Raw genomic sequence first — 10,618 nt, 5'->3', positions numbered from 1 at the left:
CCAAAATTATTCCCAGGATTAACCTTTTCCCAGGAATAAAAGGTGTGGACTTTATTCCAAGGAATGTTCAAAAAATATGTTTGGTTGATAATATGAATTCCTGGGAATTATTTTTAAAAAATATATATAATTATCAAAATACCCTTGTGTCATATTTGGTAAAAGAGACGTGTCTTCGGTTTTCTCTATTATTTCAAATTATTACTATTCATATCAATGAACAATCTAAACCTCTAATTCATCAAAAAGAATCTAAATCAGTATATTTGAGAGTTTTCTTTTATTGATGCAATCAAAATAATATGACTTTTGTAAGAAAAAACAATATGACATTTATTGTTCCAATAAAAGTGCATTGCCTACTAACATCCAATCGAAAAAACAAATATTAAAAGTTGTATGATATTTTTCCATGGCAAAATGAGAAGAAATAAATTCTGGGTGGCACGTAAATTGCTATATAAAGGTAGTGGGTATGAAACCAAAGAAAACGTGGGTATGTTGCGGTTTTAGGAGGGTAGAAATGGTCTTTCCAAACACAAAGGATGTTAACCGTCGGGAATAAATAAAACCCACCCTTTTTGTTGGGAATAAAACAATGCAGTATAGTGTAAAAAATATTGTTGGGAATAATTCATTCTGTTGCGGATTCGATGTAAAAACTCACACCAATAACAACTTGATGTGTGGAGCAAGGGATAATAAAGCAACCAATAATCAAAGTGAATAGAACAGTTATAATCACAAGCCAAAAGTAGAAAACAACACAGCAAGAGAAAAGAAGAAGAGAGAACACAAAGAATCTGTTTACCCAGTTCGGTCCAAATTGACCTAGTCTGGGGGAGAGAGCAGCCCTCCGTTCCACTATATGATGAGTAACGTTACAAAAGAGATGGATTACAAGAATAAGTCTCCCGCCTAATTCTACCCAAATCCCAGCCTCTTCCCGTAACCAAGAGACTCAATCCTAATAGTGTTTCCCAAGGTGAATCAACCCTCAAAACCTAGTGTTTGTTCCAAAGAGACAAACTCTATACAAACCCTAGTTTTGTTGTTGCCTTTCTAAACCCTTGTTTCAGCCCCCTCTATCTCAAGGTTTACACTGATACAATGCCTATATTTATAGTAAAAGAAACTCCCATAAAATTGTACCAAATCTGGCCCAAAAAATACGTTTCTGAAAAATAACAGCACGCAAAATCGGGCCCCGATTTTTACCATTCGGGCGCCGATTTTTCCAGTACCAAACTGCTCCCAAAGACAGCCAAAATCGGGCCCCGATTTTTGCCATTCGGGCCCCGATTTGTACTTTCAGCAAACATCAATTTTTGGCCTCCAAACTCCAATTTTGAGTCACTTTCACAACAATCTCCACCTTGACTCCAAATTAGTGATGATGCCCATTTAACATCAACATCTTGCTGCTCTTTCCCTTGTTCCCACTACACCAAGTAGCTCCACAAGTTTGCACCCTAACCTCTTCAGCCATCGGAATGTCTTCCGCCTTCTCGAAGATACTTGCAGTCCAACTACGCCAGGAATTTTAGGTAGTTCCACAAGCCTTTACCATAACTTCTTCAACACGAGACATCTCCCGCTTCCTTGAAGATCTACTTGTTCCCAATCACCCTTGGCTTTTAGAGTAATCCACAAGTATACACCTCCCATCCCTTCAGCCCTCGGAATGTCTTCCGCCTTCTCGAAGGTCCTTGTAGTCTAACTACGCTAGGTATTTTAGGTAGTCCCACAAGCATTCACCATGACATCTTCAACACAGGACATCTCCCGTTCCTTGAAGGGTCTCCTTGCATCCAATCACCCTTGGCCTTCTTTTAGAGTAATCCCGCAAGCTGTGCTATCCCTATAGCACCCAAGGTCCTCCATAGTCGTACCATTACCGGTGTGTTCAACTCCACCTCATGCTGAGCGTACTCTACCTCAACTAGCAAATGCGTACATCCCACTATGTCTTCAACCTTGAAACTCCACCTTAACAGGTAGATCATGAGTATTGTTGCCTCCGCCTCTCCAGACTGATCATGAGTATTCTTACCACCGCCTCTCCAGGCTGATGTTGAGTGTTTAACGTCTCTCCAGACGATCACCGCTCCACTAGGCATCAATCCCAAGGTGACCAACATCACCTTCATCCTCCAAACAACACCACACCATCAGAGCACCTGCATCCTCATAACCCTCAGTGACAATTTGTGCGGAGTTACCATTAATCTCCGGACAATCCTTCATGAAGTGACCCATCTTGTGACAGTTAAAGCATTCAGACTTTGACTTCTTACCACTCTTTCTCCGGTTACCTCTACCTCCACCATTCCCTTTTGAGACACTTAGGCCTTCACCGTTTTCATGAACTCTCAAGTCCTTGGACTTGGTCAACTCCTTGGTTCTCAAAGCCGCTTGAACTTCTTCCAAGGTAACAGTGCCTTTTTTGCCATAGAGCATGGTATCTTTGAACGATTCAAAAGATTTCGGTAGAGCACACAACAAGAGTATAGCTTTATCTTCATCCTCAAGTTGCACCTCAATATTCTCCAAGTCATCAAGGATTTTGTTGAACTCCGTAAGTTGCTCCATGATAGCCTTTGACTCCACCATCTTGAATGAGTAGAGTTGTTGCTTTAGGAATTGCCGATGAGCCAAAGACTTTGTCATATACAAAGATTCCAACTTTGCCCACATTGATGCCGCGGTTGGTTCCTTTGCTACTTCTCTCAAAACTTTATCTCCGAGGCACAAGACAATGGCACTCCTGGCCTTGTCCACCATCTCGGTCTTCTCCGCTCGTGACATGGTGACCGGTAACGCACCTTCACCCTTCAAAGCTTTCTCACACTTCTGCTGTATTAATACCGCTTCCATCTTTACCTTCCATAACCCAAAATCGTTATCGCCGGTAAACTTCTCAATATCCCACTTCGAACCCATGGTACTTGATTATCCTTTGACCTTTGCCCCACGGTGGGCGCCAATTGTTGCGAATTCGATGTAAAAACTCACACCAATAACAACTTGATGTGTGGAGCAAGGGATAATAAAGCAACCAATAATCAAAGTGAATAGAACAGTTATAATCACAAGCCAAAAGTAGAAAACAACACAGCAAGAGAAAAGAAGAAGAGAGAACACAAAGAATCTGTTTACCCAGTTCGGTCCAAATTGACCTAGTCTGGGGGAGAGAGCAGCCCTCCGTTCCACTATATGATGAGTAACGTTACAAAAGAGATGGATTACAAGAATAAGTCTCCCGCCTAATTCTACCCAAATCCCAGCCTCTTCCCGTAACCAAGAGACTCAATCCTAATAGTGTTTCCCAAGGTGAATCAACCCTCAAAACCTAGTGTTTGTTCCAAAGAGACAAACTCTATACAAACCCTAGTTTTGTTGTTGCCTTTCTAAACCCTTGTTTCAGCCCCCTCTATCTCAAGGTTTACACTGATACAATGCCTATATTTATAGTAAAAGAAACTCCCATAAAATTGTACCAAATCTGGCCCAAAAAATACGTTTCTGAAAAATAACAGCATGCAAAATCGGGCCCCGATTTTTACCATTCGGGCGCCGATTTTTCCAGTACCAAACTGCTCCCAAAGACAACCAAAATCGGGCCCCGATTTTTGCCATTCGGGCCCCGATTTGTACTTTCAGCAAACATCAATTTTTGGCCTCCAAACTCCAATTTTGAGTCACTTTCACAACACATTCCTTGGAATATTTTTGTGTGCATGTCTACCAAACATAGGAATAAATAATTCCCATCTTAGATTCCTGGGAATTCAATCTGTAACCATGAAACAAACGCCCCCTTAGAGAAGTTCATTGGCTACATGTCTATATTTGTCTTAGTTAGTTATTCTCCTCTCTTACATGTTATTAAGTTTTGTTTCAATGCCCGTGTTATACTCAATATTGATGATTAGTTGTACCAAACTTTTTAATTTGAGAAATGGCAGCTTATGATGAACATAAAAATAAATGGAAGATGATGAAAAAGAAATAGAACTTACTATACCGTTTGGTTTTGCTATTATGTTATCGCCGCTCTTTTTTTCCTTTCATGGTTTAATTTGTTTTTTTTTTTGAACAAACTAAAATGGGATATATTATAAACAAGGTTGATTCACCCTGCACAAGACATGCAAAGGGAAAACCAACCAGCAGTATTTACAACAAGAAGGTGCTAACAAAAGAAAGCATCAGTCAAAAAATAATACAAATTACACAAGAACTCCCATACAAGGAAGCGGGTGTTTCCACCAGTCATGATAACTATAGCTAAACAACGCCTTTGATGATTTCAGCCACAAGAAAGAATTTAGTTTAACTTTTTCAGCTATTATAGAAGAATCACACGCCATGTTTTGGAATACACGGTTATTTCTTTCCTTCCAAATAGCCTAAACAGAAGCAAACCAAATTATTTTCAAGACTGAATAAGTGGCTCTAGGCAATCCGGCCATATTAGTAAATTGAATTAAATGTTGTCGAATGTCACCTGAGAGAACCGAAGAAATACCCAACCAATGTAACACATGGGTCCTGATGAGTTAATATTTAGTCTATTTTTATGCATTATTTAGTTTAGTTTTATTTAGATTTGAATTTATTATATTGCAATATTATTTCCTTTTTGAATCTTTTTACTACAATTGCATATTTTATATTTCAGGAACGAATATATGATGGAAGAAGTCTTGGAGCAAAAGAAAGGAGTCTGGAGCTGATTTGGAGCTAAAATACGAAGATTCGGAGACAAAAATAAGTCTCCCCAAAGTCAGAAGCCTGGCACGGCCCGTGCTAAGGTTGGCACGGCCGTGCCACCTCTCTGGATGACTTTTGCTGCTTTTGCTTTAGGCCCAAGTTACCCTGTTGTAGTTTTACCGAATAGCCCTTATAGTTGCTTAGATTTTAAGTCAATTGTAAAGCTATAAATAGAGTAGCTCTCCATCATAAACATTCATCTTTTGTTCTTGGAATAAAAGTTCACTTTTATATTATTGTTCTTTTACTTTATTGTTTTCTCTCTTCTTCCCCCATGTCTACAATGAACGTTAGTGAGTAGACTCTTCTTTGTCTTGGGATTGTTGGATAAGTCTAATGACGTAATCCGGATCAAGCCAAGCCTTAAACCCTAATTATATGTTACCTTAATTCCTAATCTAAATTCACCATTTTAACATGAATTAATTATTATCAAACTGTGGAAGCGAACGCGGAGGGTTTGATAATGGTTAATTCATCATCACAGATATCAATTCATAAAGCGAACGCGGAGCTTTGATATCCGAACAAGTGAATTTAGACAAGGTTTGCGAAACATGAGAATAGTCTAGCAAACCTTGGGACACATAAAGTTTCGATCTTCAAGGGTCCCAAAGGCAATCACCCATGAGAATAGGTGTGGTTGTTGGAGAGATACACTCACTGACTTCGAGAGAAGCTGTGATATGCTAAAGAGAAACTTGTCCTTAGAAATTAAGATTAACGCATAATTATAAGTTTAAGGCTTGCTTGTGAAAAGATTCGTTGTTATGATGAACCAATAATCCCAAGGCTCTTTTATTATTATTATTATTGTTATTTACCTTCAGCAATTAAACCTCCCTTTTTATAATCTTTCTTCTTTTCTAATCATTCTCTAAAAGTTAATCGAATTCATAACTCCCTAGCGGAACGATACTCTTTTACTACTATTACTTCGATAGACCGTGCACTTGCGGTTTGGCCTATCAGGTCCAAAGCGAACTGAAAATGTCACGTCCAATAAATAAATGATTTGCGGTCTCATGTACACCGCAACCAGACACACACTCCGAGCCATGAACCTGAAGAACACGCCGCCACACCAGATTGTCTCTAGTTGGAAGTCTATTGCGAAGAAGACGCCACACAAACAGAGACACCTTTAAGGGAATCTGCTTGTGCCAGATGTCGTCTACAAGCGTCCTATCCACAAAGTTCCCATTGTTGGTGAGAAAGCGGTATGCTTCCCGCACCGTATAACCATGAGACGGATCTAGCAACCACCTCCAAGTGTCAAGAATGTTATCCTGCAAAACAACGTTGTGAAGTAACACAGAACACTCTCTCACACTATCCTCCTCCCAAGCCAATAACATACGACGCCACTCTCACCCCCTACCACCAACCGCCCACCCTAATCTCCACATCTCCTCCACCAAACACTCCTTACTGACAGTCAGATCTAAAAGGCGGGGAAATTTCACCCGAAGAGGAATTTCCCCAACCCAATTGTCATGCCAAAAAAGAGTAACTTTGTGAAAACTGAAAACTAAGTTTTGAGTCGTATGGAGAATGACTAACATAACCTATTCAAAAATTAAAGAGGTAATTATGCAACTTTATTGGAAGAGATACATACAATTTTTTTTTTGTCTTAGATGAAGTGGTAAACCACTTAAATTAAACTCACACACAATTGTGAGGTCCTAGATTCGATTTTTGGCATTTATCAACTGAGTTAGGACTTCTAGACGAGATACATACAAATTATTGATATGCTAATAAAGTCTTAGAAAGTTATATCATATTAACTATAACTTACTCTTTACAAACAATAAATGGGGTAAATTTGCTACTGATGTATAAAATTAGAAAAACTTTGTTTGGGAACATACATATAAAAAAGGGTTGGAAAACTAGTGGACGACAACTGGAAGAAAAAAATAGTAGGAAACAACTGTGTTAATAAATTTCAATATTCTCACTTATATATATTCATAATAGTAGATATTTTGTAAAAATGCCAGTTTTGTCTACCTTAATTAATTTTATGCAAATTCAAATAGTAGAAATTTTGTTGAGAGGAGACAAATTCAAATAGTAGATGTGTTGATCTAGAAGTTAAATATTGTTAAAAAAACACTCTCTAGTTTTTTTTGGTTGATAGAACACACTATGTGATGAAGACAAGATAGGCGCAGCATGAGCTTTAATGGAAAACTAAAAGAGAGAATAGAGATGATAGTTTTGGTTTAGAAGAGAAATTGTGAAGAGAAAAATTGGTAAGAGAGAGTTTGAAAAGAGAGAAAGATGTGAGAAATATAGTAGATTTGATGGATTGTTTGGTATAAGAGAAAGAAAAAATAAATAGAGAAGAGAGAAGTGTTGATTGCATGTAAAAGTACAACAATACCCTTGAGATAAAAAAATCTCACATAAAAATGATTTAATTAATTCAATTACAAGATTTAACTTTGAGTAGTTTAAATAATTAGTTAGATTAAGATTTTTTTGAACAAAATAATTAAACTAATTTTACTAATTATTATATTAATTAATTTGACTAATTTAATATTTTAATTTTATTTTAGAACAACTCATCTTTCCCTTTCTTTATCTCCTCTGATAACCATTGCTAACCAACCCATCCATCTTAATCTCTCCTCTCCCCCGCATGGTGTATATGGTCGTTCCCCCACCCCAATAGCATTAACGAATTAAATTTTGGCTTTAAATTGAATTTCAAAGTCCAAATTAATAAACAGAACCAGCAAAAATAACATTCAAAATTAATGTTATCAAATTAATATACACACCACACCAAGAAAAACAATTCTCAACTTCTCAACGCCTGAAAGCAAATATTTTGTTGGAGAAAGGTTCATGGCTTTAAACTGAATAAGAACTAAGTAGGAAATTTTAAATAGGACAAAAACAAGGGTAATATAGGAAACACATAACCATAGTGGGTTTCTCGGCTCTTTCTTCGCATATTAGGGAGGAAACAAAAAAGCAGTGGGGCCCGCGTTTTTATGATCTCTCTCTGCAACTTCTTCTCAAACCAAACGAGAGAAGTTGGCCTTCTCTCTTCAATTTCTCTCTCACCAACTTCTCTCTTCTCTTTTTCACCTCAACCAAACACAGGCTGAGAGTTGAAAATTCACATTACAAGGTCTTATTTATAAAAGTTACGCAATTGCTTGTAATACAAGTCATCTTCACAAAGGTAACTAACTAACAAAACAATTGTAACTAACTCAATAACTAACTACAACAAAATGACAGCTATGAATTACAATCTCAACATCCCCTCTTGATTCATGACCGATGAACACTAATAACACCAAGTTGCCTCCTTAAAAATTCAAATATGTCAAGCTTCAAGGCTTTAGTAAAACCATAAACCAATTGCACTTTTGTAGGACAATATTGTACTTCAGTCATTCCATTAGTCACATGCTCTCTAATGAAGTGAAACCTTATATTAATATGTTTGTTTTTGCCGTGTGAAATTGATTCTTAGCAAGGCTTATAGCTAACTTATTGTCAATTATAAGTTCCAGAGGCTTCATAACTTCGCACCTTAATTCTTTCATCACTGAATCCAACTATATTGCTTGACAAGTTGCAAAAGTACCTGCAATGTACTCAACTTCACAAGACGAGAGTGCAGTCACTGATTGCTTCTTGGTACACCAGGATATTGCAGCATCATTGTACTTGAAAACATAACCTGAAGTGCTTCTTCTATCAGTTATGTATGTCACTGTCTGAATACCATAAGAGCTCACTTCCTTCGTGTTTGCTTCCATTAGGGACTAACAAACCATATTCCATAGTACATTTAATGTAACTGTACTATTCAAATACTATACACCCTCCGATCACTATTATAAGCAAAAATCAACATTCGAAATTCATTCATTAAATGATGTATGTGGTCTTTATTATTGACCACATACATCATTTAATGAATGAATCTAAAATGTTGATTTTTGCTTATATTAGTGACCGGAGGGTATATATTCGAATAGTATAGTTTTTGGACCTTCAACTAAAAATGATCGCATGATCCCTAGCCTATATGAAAGAAAGAAAAAAAAAACAAATATGTTGATTTAGTACAAGGAGAATTCTTCTGTTCTTTAAAGTTTGGTTGGGGTATGAGTTAGAAGTAAAATAATTTAGTTATTTTTATTTATTTTCTCTTATAACATGGCAAAGGGAGAATACGGTATTGTACAAGTGAGATAGAAATAGTTTTGCCACAATGAACTTTTTTTCTACAACGAACTTATTCATTATACATTGAAGTCTTGTACAATTTCACAAGTCACAACTATACTTTGAAGTCTTGTGCACAAGCAAAATTCTTCGTTCCATAATATCATCTAACATGGTAATGAATTTTTTCCATTGAATTCTCTCAATTTTTCTTAATTGTAACATCTCAATTATCAAATATGAGAGACAAAATTAAGAGAGCTAAACTTATAAAGAAAAGAGGAAACTGGGTTTCTTGGTTGGGATATTGCAATTGAGAAAAAAATAAGAGAATTTAAATGTAAATAATCCATTTCCTATATAATATATAGGCACAACAATCACATAAATTGAGATGTTGCAATTGAAAACAATTGAGGGAATTCAAACGGAGACAGTTTATTCTCTATATGATGTTATACGTTCTTCGAAGATTTCATGTATCGACGCACACATGCCTTGTGGCGGAGCCCTTCATGGGCTGAGGTGGGCCATGGCCCATCCCAAAAATTAAAAAAATCAACGATTATATGTCTATTTTGCGAGATTTTATACAATTTTGTGTCGGTTTTAGGTTTCGGTTGATCCAAATTCCCGCAAAGTGATGTAGTGGTCCACCCGAAAAATTTAAATAATTCAATTATAGGTATATTTTGCGAGCTTTTATACAATTTTATGTCGATTTTAGGTTTCGGTTGATCCAAATTCCCGCAAAGTGATGTACTGGCCCACCCGAAAAATTTAAATAATTCAATTACAGGTCTATTTTGCGAGGCTTTAAACAATTTTTCAACGGTTAATTTTAAAGGCCCACCCTAGCTTTTTTTTTCTAGCTCCGCCATGGTCTTATTTGATTTTTTTCTTTTCTTTTGAAATGTTAACTTGTGCCCTTAAGGCGCAAGTTAATGTGTCAAATGTAGAAAGTTTTTGTTGGAACTTGTGTATTGAATTCAACTTTTTAACTTTTAATTAATTGAATGCACAAAATTTAAAAGAATATTTTTATTTTTGGGTTGCTTAACATGTGCTCTTAGGGCATAAGATAACATGACCCTTTGATTACCGGTGTTCAAACCATAAACGATATACACTGTGTCATATAGGTGAACAAGTTATAAAATAAAGTGATGAATTTGGTCATTGGTCTCGGAATTCAAATTAAGCCAAAACTATTTAGTTATTTTAGGTTTAGTCATTCTTCACATAAATAAACTAGTCCTTGCACCCGTGCTGCCGCACGGGTCATACAAATTGCATATGTGTAAATCCTAAAAGCAAATTTTAATAATAAGTATCAAACCTTGAAAGTACATCTTATAAAACTGTATTAGTCTAAGAAAATAATGTGTTCTCTATGTATAATCTTATATGCTATATGTGTGGGATATATGAACTTCTTTTTGAGAAAACATATCAACCAATTTACAGACCTTCCTTAAAAAAAAAAAAACCAATTTATAGACCGAAAATGTATACCCAAACACAAAAAATAAGGAAAGGAAAGTAAAAGGAGAACCACATCACCTTAACAAAGCAGAAAAGCATAAATGATCATGGTAGTAGAGTTGGGCAATCATGCATATATAAGATAAGTTGG

This window comes from Medicago sativa, chromosome 1 (genome assembly GCF_051527215.1).
Source record: "Medicago sativa cultivar Bolivia chromosome 1, Bolivia_mono, whole genome shotgun sequence".
Lineage (NCBI taxonomy): Eukaryota > Viridiplantae > Streptophyta > Magnoliopsida > Fabales > Fabaceae > Medicago > Medicago sativa.
Note: the sequence above shows the minus strand (reverse complement) of the source record.